Source organism: Tursiops truncatus, chromosome 4 (genome assembly GCF_011762595.2).
Source record: "Tursiops truncatus isolate mTurTru1 chromosome 4, mTurTru1.mat.Y, whole genome shotgun sequence".
Classification (NCBI taxonomy): domain Eukaryota; kingdom Metazoa; phylum Chordata; class Mammalia; order Artiodactyla; family Delphinidae; genus Tursiops; species Tursiops truncatus.
In genome coordinates, this window is record NC_047037.1 from 62,566,260 (window position 1) to 62,582,729 (window position 16,470).

Here is a 16,470-nt window from a genome sequence, read left to right on the forward strand (position 1 = left end):
TCAAATGCTTTTTCTGCATCAATTAAGATGATCATATGGGTTTTTCCCTTCACTCTATTAATGTGGTATATTACATTGGTCCATTTCACATGTTGAACCATCCTTGTATTCCAAGAATAAATACCACTTGGTTGTGAAGTATAATCCTTTTAATATGCTGCTGGATTCAGTTTGGTAGTACTTTGTTGAGGATTAATGCTTGTAAGGTCTGTAGTTCTTTTCTCGTAGGGTCTTTGGTCTGTATTTTTTTTCTTGCAGGGTCTTTCTCTGACTTTGGTGTCAGGATAATTCTGGCCTGATAAGTTTGGAAGTGTTCCCCCCAGTTCAATTTTTTTGGAAAAGTGTGCGAAGGATTGGTGTTACAAGATGATCCATTTTGTCTTTTAAAGAAGTAGAGACAATCATGTTATATTGCTTTGAATGTATATAACTGAAAGAAAGAAAAAAAAAAGAAATCCTTTAGGCAATCAAGTGTGCCCTGTCTTTTGTAGCCTTTCCTGTTCCACTGTAAATGGGCCAGACCCAAGTTAGGACAACACCTTCACTCCCAGGACATCATGGCTGAGAGGATTCTCTTCTTCATGCCTCTCCAGAAATCAGCTCCAGTGTCATTCCTTTATCTTGTTTTAAACAGGAGGTTAACTCCTACACCATTCATTCACCTTGGCTCAGACTGGACTCTGAGAAATTTTGGTCATTTCCAAAGTTCAAATCTAACTCAAAAGATGAAAAATAACACCTGAAACTAACACAACATTGTAAATCAGCTATACTCCAATAAAAATTCTTTAAAAAGGTAAAAAATAACCTCTTTGAGAATAATTTAAGAGAAAATTCAGAATAAGACTTCCATAAATGATCAAAACTGTGGCTTATTTCTAAATGTCTCTGGGTTATGTGAGATGTCCCTATAGAGTTATAATAAACTCCCATACACTTGGTTAAGCTAACTGGAGTTGGGTTTTGGTTAGTTGCAACTAGAGTCTTAACCAAACACAGTCAATTTGAGAATATTTCCATCATCCCAGAAAGAAATCGCACACCTTTTTTTTTTTTAATATGGTGGATTTTTTTGTTTTAATTAATTAATTAATCTTTGGCTGCACTGGGGCCTCGTTGCTGCGCACGTTGCGCGGACTTCTCATTGCAGGGGCTTCTCTTGTTGCGGAGTACGGGCTCTAGGTGTGTGGGCTTCAGTAATTGTGGCACATGGGCTCAGTAGTTGTGGCTCACAAGCTTTAGAGCACAGGCTCAGTAGTTGTGGTGCACAGGCTTAGTTGCTCCGCGGCATGTGGGATCTCCCTGGACCAGGGCTCGAACCCGTGTCCCCTGCATTGGCAGGCGGGTTCTTAACCACTGTGCCACCAGGGAAGTCCCAATCCCACATCTTTTATCCATAACTCCTAATTCTTCCATTCTCCTCCATCCCTAAGCAACTGCAAATCTACTTTCTGTCTTTACAGATTTGGCTATTTTGTAAATTTGGAACCATATAATGTATGGTGTTTTTTGTCCAACTTCTTTCACCTAGAATAATGTTTTCAAGGCTCATCCATGTATTATAACGTGTCAGTACTTCATTCCTTTTTATTGATGAACAATATTCCATCATATGGATATATCACATTTTATTTATCCATTCCTCAGTTGACGGACAGGATTGTTTCGATTTTGGGAGCTATGAAGAATAATGCTGTTATGAACTTTCGTGTATAAGATTTTATGATGATGCATATTTTTAATTCTTTTTGATATATACCTAAGAATAGAATTGCTGAGTGTTAAATTGTTCTTGCCAGTCCTGCCTGCCTGTGTTACTCCATAATCCTGGCTTTGGTAACAGATCTTTTCCTGCCCAACTTCTGACCTTGGCCCATAGCCTGTGGCCTCTTTTAGAGTTTCCTTTCTCTTATAAAGGACACAGTTACTCTAGTTCCCCATCTCCATCTTACCTACCTCACAGCTTTCAACAACTCAGCCCCTACTTGCATGCTCAGCCCCGCCCCACTTCCCATACGCCATACTTTGAAGTAGGACAGTCCTCAGTTTGAATCCTGACCCAACCACTATATAACTGTGAGGTAATCCTCCCACTTCTTGGTGGCTTACCATCTGCTGGGCATGAGGCAATGTTCTTTACATATATGGTCTCATTTAAACCCAACACTTAGGTGTTTTAACAGACTGAGAGGGTTTAAATGACATGCCCAAGGTCAAGTAGCCATGGCCTCCATTCAAACCTGTCCTCCTTTTTAGAGCTGGGATATTGTCTTGTACTCTTCCTATCAAAACTTGCTGGTCCTATGGCTAACAAGTATAGATGAAAAATGTTTAACAGCACTAGTAATAAAAAATGCAATTTAAAATACAAAAGAGCTATCATTTGTCCCCTAACCAATTAGCAAAGATTTTAAAAGTCTTTGGTGAGGATTAAGGAAAGCAGACACTGGTGGACATGTATATTGATATAGTCTTCTTTGGAGGTCAGTATTAAAAGCCTTAACAATGTACTTATCTTTTAGTTCTGGAATTCCAAGTCAAAAAACTTAGTTCTAAGGAAATATATGTGCACAAAGAATTAGCAATATCAATACTCAATGTATCTTTGAGTTTACAAAATATGTAGATCCCATGTTTTATTTTTTAAAGGGAAAGAATATGCACAGTATACGTAAATGTATGCAAAATACACAGTAAAGCGACTAGGAGAAAATATACCAAAATATTGACTATGGGTGACTCTGAGTGGTGGGATTAAGAATGATTCTTTATTTTCTCCCTTTGCTTCTCTAAATTTAAATTTTTTTCTTTAACAGATATATGCAGTTTGGGGAAAAAAATATAATGCTGTGGAGATAAACTTATCTTCTTTGTAGCTGAAACAAGAATTCCTTTGTAGGAAGAGGTCTAACTGTTGGAAAATCAGAGAAATAGTCACTGATTGATCTTCCTGAAACACTTGCTTAAGTGGACATGTTGGAGCTTGTCAAGAAATCTAAGAAGCCAAGCATGTCCAGCCATTGAAATGGGACCGTGGAGGGGAGAGTTCTGTGTATAGCTATTGTTGCTACTACATCTGTGGGTCTGCAGCTAAGTATCCCGTGATAGGTCTGGGGCCATTGTTGGTCAGCAGGGCAGCATTTGGGAAGATGAGTTGTTCATGGAACAAAGAAGAGTGAGGACAAACAGGCACCTTGAAGGACCCCTGCATATGTCCTTCACTGTCCCTAATCCCTGTGTCTTATCACTGATAAGTGGCTGCTGATTCATCTCCATCTTCCAAATATTGTGGAGTTTCTTCTTTGGGACAGTTCTAACTTGGAACCATACAAGGAAGAGGATTCTAAGAATCACAGTTCCTAGTTTAACCAACTTGACAATAGCACAGTCTAACATAGGTTCATAGTCTGAATATATAAAGGACTCCAAAAAAATCAATAAGAAAACTGCAATACAACACAGTTTAAAAATGAATGAAACACTGAAATAGGCACTCTCATAAGATATCCAAATGGCCAATCAGCATTAGGGGAAATACGAACTAAAACCACAATGGTGTACCACCATACACCCATCATAATACCAAATATTGGTGAAAATATGGAGCAACTGGAACTCTTATGTATTGCTAGTAAGAGTTTACATTGATTCAACTACTTTGGAAAACTGTTTTGCAAGATCTACTAAAGCTAAATACATGTATATCTTATAACCCAGTAATTTTGCTCCAAGTGAAATAAGCACAAATGTTCACCAAGCAGTATATTCGTATTCAAGAGTCTTCATAGGATTCTCATTCATAGTAGCTTCAAACTGGTAACAGCCCACATATTCATCAAAAGATGAATGGGCAAATAAATTGTAGTATATACACAAAATGGAATACTACACAGTAACAAAAAAGAATGAACTACTGTACATGCAACAACATAGCTGCATCTCACCAATAGATTGAGCAGAAGAAGCCAGATCTGGCGTACAAAACAGGAAGACTATAGTGATGAGAGTCAGAGGAGTGGCAACATCTGTGTTGACTAGAAAGTATAGAAGAGTCTTCTGGAGTGCTATAAATGTTCTACATTGATCTGGGTGGGAGTCACATGAGTGTATAGATAGGCACAAATTCACTGAAGTGTACACACTGAGGATAAGTGTACTTGTACACTATTGTAGGTAGTATTTTATACCCCAATTTTTAAAAATTTAAAGAAATCTATATCGGTAAAACATTCTAGGCAGCAAATACTATTAGAACTGCCATTCTAGACTAAGTTGAGCTGTGGCAATGGGAAGAAGACAGAACTGATGGAGTCTATCATGATTTTGTATTAGGAAGGTGTGTGGGGTTGGAGCAGGTAGAGTGAGTGAACTTTCAGGTGCTGGCGAGTGCTGCGATTCTTGTTTTTTTAGAAAGTGTTGTGTTAAATGTGTGTCCAACGTATGTCACCATGTCCACAGTTAGGGTTTGGATGGTCTGAAGTGTCTACTTGAGTAATGCCATTGCAGAACCCAGCATAAGGGTGAGCTTACCTGAGAAGACCGCAGCCAACTGTTCCACTGGAACAGGCTACCTGCTTTTGGCACCTTAGGAGCAGGCACCAGGCAGCTCTGGACTTTAGCAGATGCACCTCCATCTACATGTCTGCTGGTTGCAATTTCTTGGTTGTCCTGAAGGCCACAGCTGAAGAAGGATGGCTATAAAATTCCTGAGCAGGATTTGCTGCCCAGCACCCTAACATACATAGATCTCTGAGGATGGCAGCACTAACGATATTTGCTGACTGATGTGTGGAGGGTGTGGAAGCAAACGTCTTAAAAAAGAGGTCCCACTTAGGCTGTCAAACTGAAACCTCCAAGTTTATCCCTTCTGCTCTGAGCAACAATATCCACTCTCCAGGCCAGACAGTACGGGGCTCCCTAATGTTGTCTTTCCACATCTGTGAGGCTGCCTTGATAGTATGTCCTCTTGGGGCAAGTTGACTTCAGCTAAACCTGAGAAGAAACACGAGTGAGGTGCCCAGGCTGGGATCCTTTTATTCAGGATAAACGTCAGTGTTGAAAGTATCAATTTCTCTTAAGGAAGCTTGTTTGGGCTTTCGTGGGCAAAGATCCAGGTGGAAGTGAATTGATTTTGTTTGTTTGTTTTAGTTCCTAAAACACTGTAATGAATCTTAGATATCTTTCCTCTTGTTTATTTTTTTATTTTTTATTTTTATTTTTTGCCTGCACCACACGGCATGGGAGATTTTAGTTCCCAGACCAGGGATTGAACCCTTGCCCCTGCAGTGGGAGCACAGAGTCCTAAACATTGGACTGCCAGAGAAGTCCCGATATCTCTCCTCTTGGAAGTTGGTTCTAGGTGGTCAGGACTGTAAAATTTTGGCAAAACCACAATCAGTTGCAGAAACCTCGGGCATATTCTATTTATGACTTGATATCCTGAATTTTTCACTTAACATTATATTATAAACATTTCCAACATTCTTCAAAAAATTCCTTTTGAATGGCTGCATAATCATCCATCATGAATGTCCTAGAATTTGTTTAACTCATTCCTCTGTTATTGGATATTTCCATTGTTTCCAACTTTTTGCTATTGTTTTTTTAAATTTATTTTTTATTGAAGTATAGTTGAATTACAATGTTGTGTTAATTACTGCTGTTACAGCAAAGTGACTCAGTTATACATATATATACACTTTTTTCGTATTCTTTTCCATTATGGTTTATCACAGGATATTGAATATAGTTCCCTGTGCTATACAGTAGGACCTTGTTTTTACTTTTTGCTATTATAAATTTGTAATAAAAACCTGTTTTGGTAAAGGCAGATCAGTTTGTTTTGGTAAAGGCAGATCAGTTTGTTTTGGAGATTGATTCCCAAGACGGAAATGATCACATAAAGGGTGTGAGCATTTTAAATGTCTTAATATTGATTGCTTATCAAAATATGAAGTGCAATTTACCCTCTGGGATAGATCTTAAATTGTATCCTGGGCATTGGTGTCCTTATTTGTGCTCCTATTGGGGTAGAAGCCTTGGGCTGGCATGGCTGGGCCACTGACCTCTTCATTGTTCTTACTAGCTCCTGCCCACAGGTCTGACTCTGTTCTGCACACCTCTAACTACTGTCTTGAGTTTGGTTCCAACTCAGTGAACCTCCCATAACCATGGTGCTGCTAGCCCCTACTCTGAGCATCAGTCCCATTGCCAAGACTCCTGCAACTACACCCCAACACAACATAAGACCCTTGTGTCTGATGGACCTACAGTTCCAGTTAGCTCACCCTCCTGGATATAGTGGTTTGTACAGATGACTAGTCATGCACAAGCCAGGTTCTCCCTCAGGTAAGCCCCTCCCTGCTAAGCCCTGCTTATTTCCAGCTGATTTTTAAGAGCAAAGATTATGGTATCAGATAGAGCTCAGTTCAAATATCTACTTTTATGAGTTTTACATATGTGTCCTTGAATCTCAGTTTCCTCACTGTAAACAGGGGTAATAATATGTAGTGATCTTTATTAGTTTGTATTTTTTTGCTTAATATGTACATATGTACCCATACAACAGTATTATAATTTTTTCTTCCAACTATCATACATACTTTAACAAAGTTAAGGGGAGAAAATAGTCTACCATATTTATCCAGACTTACATTTCTATCATTCTTTCTCCATTCCTGAAATTTCAAATTTCCATCTAGTATTATCTTCCTTACACCTGAAGAACTTCCTCTAGCATTTCTTTTAGAGAAAATCTGATGGCAACAGATTTTATTTTTCTTTCACCAATGAATTTCACTTTTATTCCTGAAGGGTATTTCCACTGGATATAGAAATTTAGGTTGATAGTTCTTTTCTTTCAGCACAGTAAAGTCTTTGTTTCAGTGACTTCTGACCTCCATGGTTTCTTTTTTTTTTTTAATTTATTTTATTTATTTATTTTTGGCTGCGTTGGGTCTTCATTGATGCACGCAGGCTTTCTCTAGTTGCAGCCAGTGGGGGCTACTCTTTGTTGCAGTGTGCAGGCTTCTCATTGCGGTGGCTTCTCTTGTTGTGGAGCACAGGCTCTGGGCGCGCGGGCTTCAGTAGTTGTGGCACGTGGGCTCAGTAGTTGTGGCTTGCGGGCTCTAGAGCACAGGCTTAGTAGTTGTGGCGCACGGGCTTAGTTGCTCCGCGGCATGTGGGATCTTCCCGGACCAGGGATTGAACCCATGTCCCCTGCATTGGTAGGCACTGCGCCACCAGGGAAGTCCCCCTCCATGGTTTCTGATAAGAAATCTGAAGTTATTCCAATCATTATTCTCCTGTATGTAATGCATTGTTTTTCTCTATAGCTTTTAAGATTTTTAATTTGTGTTTCGTTTTCAGTAGTTTGATTATAATGTGTCTGGGCATGGGTTTGTTTGAGTTTACCCTTTGAGGTTGATAGAGTTTCTTGATCTGTACATTTATGCTTTTCACCAAGTTTGGGAAATTTTCAGCCATTTTTTCCTCAAATTTACTTTGCGACACAAATATCCCTCTGAGATTCCATTGAGGCAAATGTTAGATGTTTTTGTATTTTCCCATAGGTTCCCTGTGGCTCTATTTCTTTCCATACACTCCCCCCCCCCCGCAATGTTTTGTTTCTCTGTGGTTCAGATTGCACAGCTACTATTGATCAGTTTTCAAGTTCATTGACTCTTTCCTCTGTCATCTCCATTTTGTGACTGAATCCATCTAATGAATTTTTAAAATTTTGGTTATTGTATTTTTCAGTTCTAAAATTTCCATTGGGTTCATTTTTATTCTATTTCTCTACTGAGACTTCCCTTTTTTTTTTTTCCAATGATGTTCATCCTACTTCTTGGAGTATGGTTAAAATAGTTGCTTAAAACCATTTGTCTGATACCTATAACATCTGTGTCCTGTCAGAGTTGGCTTCCATTGGTTGTCTTTACCCAGATGAAATGTTGAGATTTTTCTGATTTTTCTATGTTGAATAATCTTGGATTGTATCCTAGACATTTTCTATATTATGAGACTCTGTGACTTATTTAAAACCTATGGAGAATTTTATTTTATTTTTATTTTTTTGGCTGCGCCACATGGCATGTGGATCTTAGTTCCCTGACCAGGGATGGAACGGGCAAATCCCTGCAGTGGAAGCACGGAGTCTTAACCACTGGACTGCCAGGGAAGTCCCTGGAGAATTTTATTTTTTATTTATATTTTTATTATTTTATTATTATTTATTTTAGCAGACAATCAACCTGGTTATTTCAGCCTACAAGTTTGAACCTACCTTCTGTGGTGCAACGTACGTTTATATTTCAGAGTTTTTGCAGTACTGTTTGGAACAATCCCTCAAATGCACCACCCAGGGACCACTTTTATTCCTAAGCAGTGGTCTGCCTCGTGGTTCACTTCTGAAAGCATTGCTATTCTATTTTTTTTTAATTGAAGTATAGTTGATTTACAATGTTGTGTTAGTTTATGGTGTACAGCAAAGTGATTCCGTTATTCTTTTTTATTATGGTTTATTACATGATACTGAATATAGTTCCCTGTGCTATGCAGTAGGACTTTGTTGTTTATGTATTTTATACATAGTAGTTTGTATCTGCTAATCCCAGACTCTTAATTTATCCCTCCCCTACCATGTTTCCCCTATGGTAAACATAAGTTTACCATAAGTGTGGGATCTTTAGTTGCAGCATGCGAACTCTTAGTGCGGCATGTGGGATCTAGTTTCCTGACCAGGGATTGAACCCAGGCCCCCTGCATTGGGAGCACATAGGCTTAGGCACTGGACCACCAGGGAAGCCCCCTTAAGTTATTGATTTTAAATCTTCTTTTTTAGTAAAAATCATTTAATTTTTAAATTTCCTCCTAATCACTGCTTTAGTTGAATCCCACAAATTTTGATATAATGTATCATCATTAAGTTTGAGATTTTCTAAGTTTTCCTTGTAATTTTTTCTTTGATCCATGGTTAATTAAGCATGTTGTTTAATTTCCAAATACTTGGAGATCTTCTTTTTGTTTAATTCTATTTTATTTAAATTGTAGTCAGAGAACATAGTCTATATCATTTCTACTTTTTGAATTTATTGTGCCTTATTCTATGGCTTATTCATGATGAATGTTCCACGTGCACATGGAAAGAATATATTCTGCAGTTCAATGCGGTGTTCTATAAATGTCAAAAGATTGAGTTGGTTGATACTATTGTTCAAATCTTTTTACTCTTACTGATTTTCTATGTATTTGTTCTGTTTTTGAGACAGGAGTGTTGAAATCTCCAAATATAATTATTATTATTATTTTTTTCTTTTGGTTCTTTTTTTTTTTTTATTTTGGTTCTTTTGGTTTTATTTTTCTTTTGGTTCTTTTGGTTTTATTTTTCTTTTGGTTTTTTTGTGTGTATTTGTTGAAGCTGTTATTAATTACACACACATTATGATTATATGTCTTCTTGACGAAGTGATCCTTTTATCATTAGAAAATTTACCTTTTTATCTCTGGTAAGCTCCCTGTCCTGAAATCTGTTGTTTGATATTAACATAGCCATCCCAGCTTTCATAAGAATATGTGTTAGCATAAGACTATTAGTATTTGCATAAATTTTAATAAGATTAGGCTTTGCATGGTGTATATTTTTCTATCCTTTCTATCTATACTTTTAATCTCTCTGGGTCATTTATTTAATGTGAATCTCTTAGCATATATTTGGTTCTTGCTTTTTAAAAAAATCTAGTTTGACAACCTCTATCATTTAATTAGATTATTTAATCAATTTACATTTAATGTAAGTTTAGGTATGGCTAGTTCTAAGTCCACCATCTGGCTAATTTTTTTCTGTTTCTTTTTTATGTTCTTTGTTTTTCTCCTCCTTCTTCCCTGCCTTCTTTTGGATTATTTGAGTGTTTTCCAGTATTCAACTTTATTATTTGCTTATTAGCTATATACATATTCTTTGTCTTATATTGTTAATGGTTCCTCTAGGATTTACAGTGTTAATCTTTGACTCATCATAATCTACTTTCAAATAATACAAATTCACATATAATTTAAGAAAATTATAATAGTATATTTCCATTCCCCTCTATCCTTTCTGCTGTTGTTTACATACATTTAACTTCTACATGCATCATAAACCCTGCAATACATTGTTATTTTGTTTCTTCAAACTATCTTTTAAAGAAATTAAGAAATGAAGGAAACAGTCTTTTAATTTTACTTCCGTATTTACCATTTCTAGTACTTTTCAGTTTTTATTCCTTCATTTACTCATTTATGCTTCCACTTGGCAACATTTTCTTTCAGCCTGGACTCTAAAATTTCTTAAAGAGCATGTCTCCTGGCAATGAATTTTCTGAGCTTTGTTTGCCTTTATTTCACCTTCATTTTTAAACAGTATTTTTGCTTAATGTAGATTCTGGTTTGACAGAGTGTATTTTCCTTACAATACTTTAAATGATTTTTCTGCCTTACCTTATTTCTGATGAAAAGCCAGAAGTTATACTTATCATTATTCCCCTATGTAATACATATATTTTCCCTCAGGCTACTTTTAAGACTTTTTTCATTGGTTTTCAGAAATTTGATTATGATGTTCTTCAGTGTGTTTTCCTTTTTTATACTCCTTGGAGTTCTTTGAGATTCTTGGGTCTGTGAGTTTATATTTTGGAAAATTTGAAAAAATTTTGATCATTATTCAAGTGTCATATTGCAACCATTATTCAAATATTTTTGCCTCAATTTCTTACCTCTCCTTCTAGTGCTTGAATCTCACATGTAATAGATGGCCTGATATTTTCCAATAGATCAGTGAGAATTCGTTAACAATTTTCTAGGCTTTTTCCCTCTGTATGCTTCAGTTTATATACTTTCTATTACCATCTCTTCAAGTTCATTGCTCCTTCTTCTCTGTGTCACTGCTGTTAAACCTATCCAATGAAATTTTCAATTCATATATTTTATTTTTGGATTCCAGGATTTGTATTTGATTCTTTCTTGCACTTTGGAGATTTCCTAATCGTTCCTTTGTTGTGTTAATCTGTTTCTTAAAATAGTTGACATGTTATAATAGTTTAATAAATATAATACAACAGTTTATAATACTGTTTTAAGTCTTTGTTGATAATAACATAATTTCCATCATTTGGGGGTGCATTTCTATTGACTAATTTTTCTTCGGGTTACAGATCATACTTTCCTGCTCCTTCACATATCTAGTAACCTTTTATTATATGCTGGACATTATGAATGCATTGTTGAGTGCCTAGGGTTTTTTTTAAACTTCCGTAATAGAGTTTGGGATTTTCTTTGGTCATGGAGCTAATTTGCTTGGGAATTAGCTTAACCCTTTTGAGACTTGTTTTTAAGCTTTGTTAGGTAGCGTGGGTCTAGAGAAACCTTTACTCGAGGGCTAGATTAGTCCTTTTCCTAAGATGGGATCTTTCTGAAGCCTCTATTGAAGCATCATTTTTTGTAAAGTGTTTTAACTCTGGCTGGTTTAAATTTGAATATATCCTAGCCTTGTATCAGTTCAGTAATTATTTAGCTTACAGGTATCTGAAAGCTGTTCTTTCCCTGATAATTGTTCTTTGACTGTCCTCTTGGAGTCTTGTCCTGTGCATGTACAGTTTGGTATTTGGCCAAAGACTCAAGAGGGTCCTATGTGGATTTCTGGAGCAGCTTTTGGCATCACTCCTTTACCTTTGGTACTTTTCCCCACACATTCCAGATAACTAAGTGTTCCTGAACTCTGATTTCTGTCTTGTTAAGTCAGGGAGACTTTTGTGCTCTGTTTAGACTACTCTTCCTTACACCACAGTCCAGAATTTAATGACAGATAAAAAGGGAGGCCATATGGGGCTCACCTTATTTTTTTTCCCTTCTCTCAAGGAATATCACAGTCCTGTATTGCCTGTTATGCAATATCTGAAAACAGTTATGTCATGTGTTTTGTTCAGTTTTTTAGTTGTTTAGAGTGGGGGGACTGGTTGAATATCAGTTTCTGTCATAAATCCTTGAAATATAATATAAATATAATAAATAAAAACATTAATCTTTGCCTCTCAGCTGATTTTATATTTTAATTTTGAGGGATAATGGAAATGTTTTGTCATGATTTGTGTACCGAAAATTGGTAAATTTTATTGTATGTAAATTATACCTCAATAAAACTCATAAAAAGACAAAATAGGGCTTCCCTCGTGGCACAGTGGTTGAGAGTCCGCCTGCCGATGCGGAGGACACGGGCACGTGCCCCAGTCTGGGAAGATCCCACATGCCTTGGAGCGGCTGGGCCTGTGAGCCATGGCCGCTGAGCCTGAGCATCCGGAGCCTGTGCTCCGCAACAGGAGAGACCACAACAGTGAGAGGCCCGCGTACAGCAAAAAAAAAAAAAAAAGACAAAATAGAGACTTTTGAGCCAAAGTTATATTATTAAATATTTCAGGCACGCAAAGATAAGTATAGAGAATAATATACGGAATGCCCTTATGGTTATCATTCAGATTACAAAATAAGACAATACAAATATAACCAGAAGCTCCCTGTGTATCCTTTTCTCCCCTGCAGAGTTAACCACTATCTTGAACATTGTGTTTATTATCCTAATGCTTGATTTTATCATTTTGCTTCATATACATATATGTATATATATAAACACACAAAGATACAAAGGTAAATATATATTTAACTTTGTATCTTAGCAAATATGTTGTTTTCACTGCTTTTCAACTTGACTAAATTTCATCCATGTAGCTGTTTTTAAATGATGTGATAATAAATAGGCAAACCCACAAACATAATTATATTTATATAACATGTAGTCTTGGGCCTGTACAGAAATGCACAAAGTTTAGCAGACTCTGCATTTCGAACTAACCTTCCCTCAGGAGAGAAAGTCAAGAAAATCACTGTCATTTATTCCTCTGCCCAGGGGAAAAAAAATTAGTGAACACTCACTCTTGGCAAGTGGCATGAAAGGCAATTTGTAAGGCTGGCCTTGTTCCAACAGCTGTAGTAAAGACTCATATGTCGAGGGGTGATGAGGGTTTGGCTGTTCCCATTGCCCTGAGTCAGCAGGCCTACTGGTGCCTGGTGTTAGCAGTTTCCAGTTAGAGAGTGGCTGCTGGATACCCTCCTGCTTTCTCCTGGATGGAAATGAGTGTCTCAAGAAAATTGATTCTAGTGCTCAGATTCAGGCTGGACCATTAACTCTGTGAATATTATTAATTCCTTAATAAGGGTCAGAAATATCTGTAATTCCTTCCCTATGCGACTCCTTTTTATGAGGTTCAGCCCACATGCTGTAACCATCCTCCAAGGCACAGGCTCAAGTGGCATCTCTTTCCTCATACCAGGCCTGATTCCCCCAATTCAAAATGATGGCTGCTTCTTTCAGCATTTATCCGTGCCTCTTTTATTGTTTTCTACATGTGCTATGTTTATTTCAGTACCTGTCTTGTTTCCTCTATGGAAGTCAGAGACATGCATATGCCAATTTCTCTTTATATCCATCCATTTGCCTCTCCTCTTACTCTCACTCTCAGTGCCTAGTGAAATATTTAACACAACTTGTTTATTGAATAAATGACTGTAAGAGAAATTAATTTTTTGTTTCATTTTATCACACTATTAAAACAACAGAAATACACTGCTCGTGGAACGACTCTGTATACAACATAACATTTGTATTCTCTAGTTTAATCTGTAATTCCACACTTTTGGTTCATGTAAGTTCCCAAGAACAAGCCAATCCCTGTAATCACTAGCAAGACCACAGCTCATAAACATAGCTGGAGTCTCCAGAATGAGTTTTATTTTCTCATAACCTTTGCTTATTAAGTAGAGTTTCATTTTCTTTTTCATTGTTCTTTTGAGCTATAACAAGCCCCTCCTCTGTCCATTTCTTGATTTCCCAACAGGTCAGTTTTGATCACTAGCAGAGTGATTAAATTTCCTGAAATGCCACACAGCTGAGCCAGAAGTTCTAAACAGAAACAAAAGGGGCATCAAACAGAAGAGCCTGCTTTCAAAGTTCCCAGATGACATGAAATTCAGAAGCATTAACTAACTTATTTAAAGGTGAAGGAAAAATTTAATCAGAAAAAGTAATGAAAAGCATGTCTACATTAGCACACAACCACACACACACACAGTTTTTGTTTTTTTTTTTTTTTAGCGGTACGCAGCCTCTCACTGTTGTGGCCTCTCCCATTGTGGAGCACAGGCTCCGGACGCGCAGGCTCAGCGGCCATGGCTTACAGGCCCAGCCGCTCCGCGACATATGGGATCTTCCCGGACCGGGGCACGAACCCGTGTCCCCTGCATCGGCAGGCGGACTCCCAACCACTGTGCCACCAGGGAAGCCCACACACACACTTTTTTGCACATTTATTTTTCTTTTTACTTCAAGCTGGGCATAATAAATTTCTGTATCATTCAGTGAAATCAGTTCCTTCAGTTGGAATATATGGAATTCCCGTTAATAAGTAAATAAGGGGAGAACAGAATTAATTTGTTTATAATTTATTTTATAAAAGATATTTTTGTCAAAATCATTTAAAAACCACATGAAACTAAAAAACTTATAACTAAAAACACAGGAGTCTCTCCCTTTCTTCCTCTCTCAGTTCTTTTCCCCAGCGACAACTACCAACACCCCTTCTGCCTTTTATTCAAGTATTCCTTCTAGTATCTACCTCTATTCTAAATATTATGCTTATATTTTTATTTCTTACTTTCTCAGTTTTAGACATTATCCATTTCTTGGTATGGAAGTTGAGATCTTAGCACCCTTTTCTTATACACACACCCTTTTCCTCCTCCCCATCCTCTCAGTATAGGTATATCACAATTTTCAGTGTATTAATATGCAGTGTTTTTCTTATTTTGACTGTGTCAGTATTGTTCACTTCTGAGCCAAGTGCTACAATATATTATGAACGAGTTTATTCATTGTCCTGATTGTTTCCAGTCTATCTGAGGTACAATTGACAAATAAATATTGTATATATTTAAGGTGTACAACATGATGATTCAATATACGTAGTCATTTTGAAATGATTACCACAATCAAGCTAGTTAACATATGCATCATCTCATACAGTTACCTTTATTTATTTATTTATTTATTTAATTTGGGTGAGAGCACTTGAGATCTACTCTCTTAGCAAATTTCAAGTATATAGTACTTTTTTCTTTTTTTTTTTTTTTGTGGCACGTGGACCTCTCACTGCTGTGGCCCCTCCCGCCGCGGAGCACAGGCTCCGGACACACAGGCCCCGCGGCCATGGCCCACAGGCCCAGCCGCTCCGCGGCATGTGGGATCCTCCTGGACCGGGGCACGAGCCCGTGTCCCCTGCATCGGCAGGCGGACTCTCAACCACTGCGCCACCAGGGAAGCCCCTATAGTACATTTTTAACTATAGTTACCATGCTGTTCATTAGGTCTTCAGAACTTATTCATCTTGTGTTTGAAAGTTTGTACCCTTTGACCAACATCCCCCCTTTCTCCCCATCGCCCACCCACGGATAATCACAATTTTATTCTCTATTACTGTTACTCTAAGTTGAACACTTGAAGATTTCATGTGTAAGTGATGCCATGCAGTATTTGTCTATGTCTAGTTTATTTCTCTTAGCATAGTGTCCTCTGGGCTTATCAATGTTGTCACAAATGGCAGGATTTCCTTCTTTTTTATGGCTGGATAATATTCCATTACATATGCCACATTTTCTTTACCCATTCATCTGTTGATGGACACTTAGATTGTTTCCATATCTTGGCTGCTATGAATAATGCTGCAGTTAACATGGGTTTGAAGGTATCTCTTTGAAGTGCTGATTTTATGTCCTTTGGATAAATACCCGGGAGTAGGATTGCTGGATCATATGGGCAGTTCTATTTTTAATTTTTTAAAATAAATTTATTTATTTATTTATTTTTGGCTGCATTGGGTCTTCATTGCTGCACATGGGCTTTCTCTAGCTGTGGCGAGTGGGGGCTACTCTTCGTTGCGGTACACGGGCTTCTCATTGCGGTGGCTTCTCTTTGTTGCAGAGCATGGGCTCTAGGCGTGCAGGCTTCAGTAGTTGTGGCTCATGGGCTGTAGAGCATAGACTCAGGAGTTGTGGCGCACAGGCTTAGTTGCTCCATGGCATGTGGGATCTTCCCGGACCAGGGCTCGAACCCATGTCCCGTGCATTGGCAGCCGGATTCTTACCCACTGTGCCACTAGGGAAGTCCTATTTTTAATTATTTTGAGGAACCTCTACACTGTTTTCCATAGTGGCTGCACCAATTTACATTACTACCAACGGTGCATAAGGGTTCCCTGTTCTCCACATCCTCACCAACACTTTGTTATTTCTTGATTTTTTGATAACAGCCATCCTAACAGATGTGATATGATATCTTATTGTGGTTTTGATATGCATTTTCCGGATGTCTAGAGATGTTGAGCACCCTTT

The 16,470-nt window shown here is 37.7% G+C and overlaps 1 long non-coding RNA gene across 1 annotated transcript in view; it reads left to right on the forward strand.

The window, feature by feature from the left end:
* LOC141278563 (uncharacterized) overlaps positions 1-14,412 on the forward strand; it is a 62,934-nt gene extending 48,522 nt beyond the window's left edge. Inside the window, exon 3 of the long non-coding RNA XR_012331417.1 lies at positions 13,923-14,412. This is a non-coding gene — a long non-coding RNA (uncharacterized lncRNA). The remainder of the gene's footprint in view (positions 1-13,922) is intronic.
* The last annotated feature ends 2,058 nt before the right edge of the window (positions 14,413-16,470 follow it).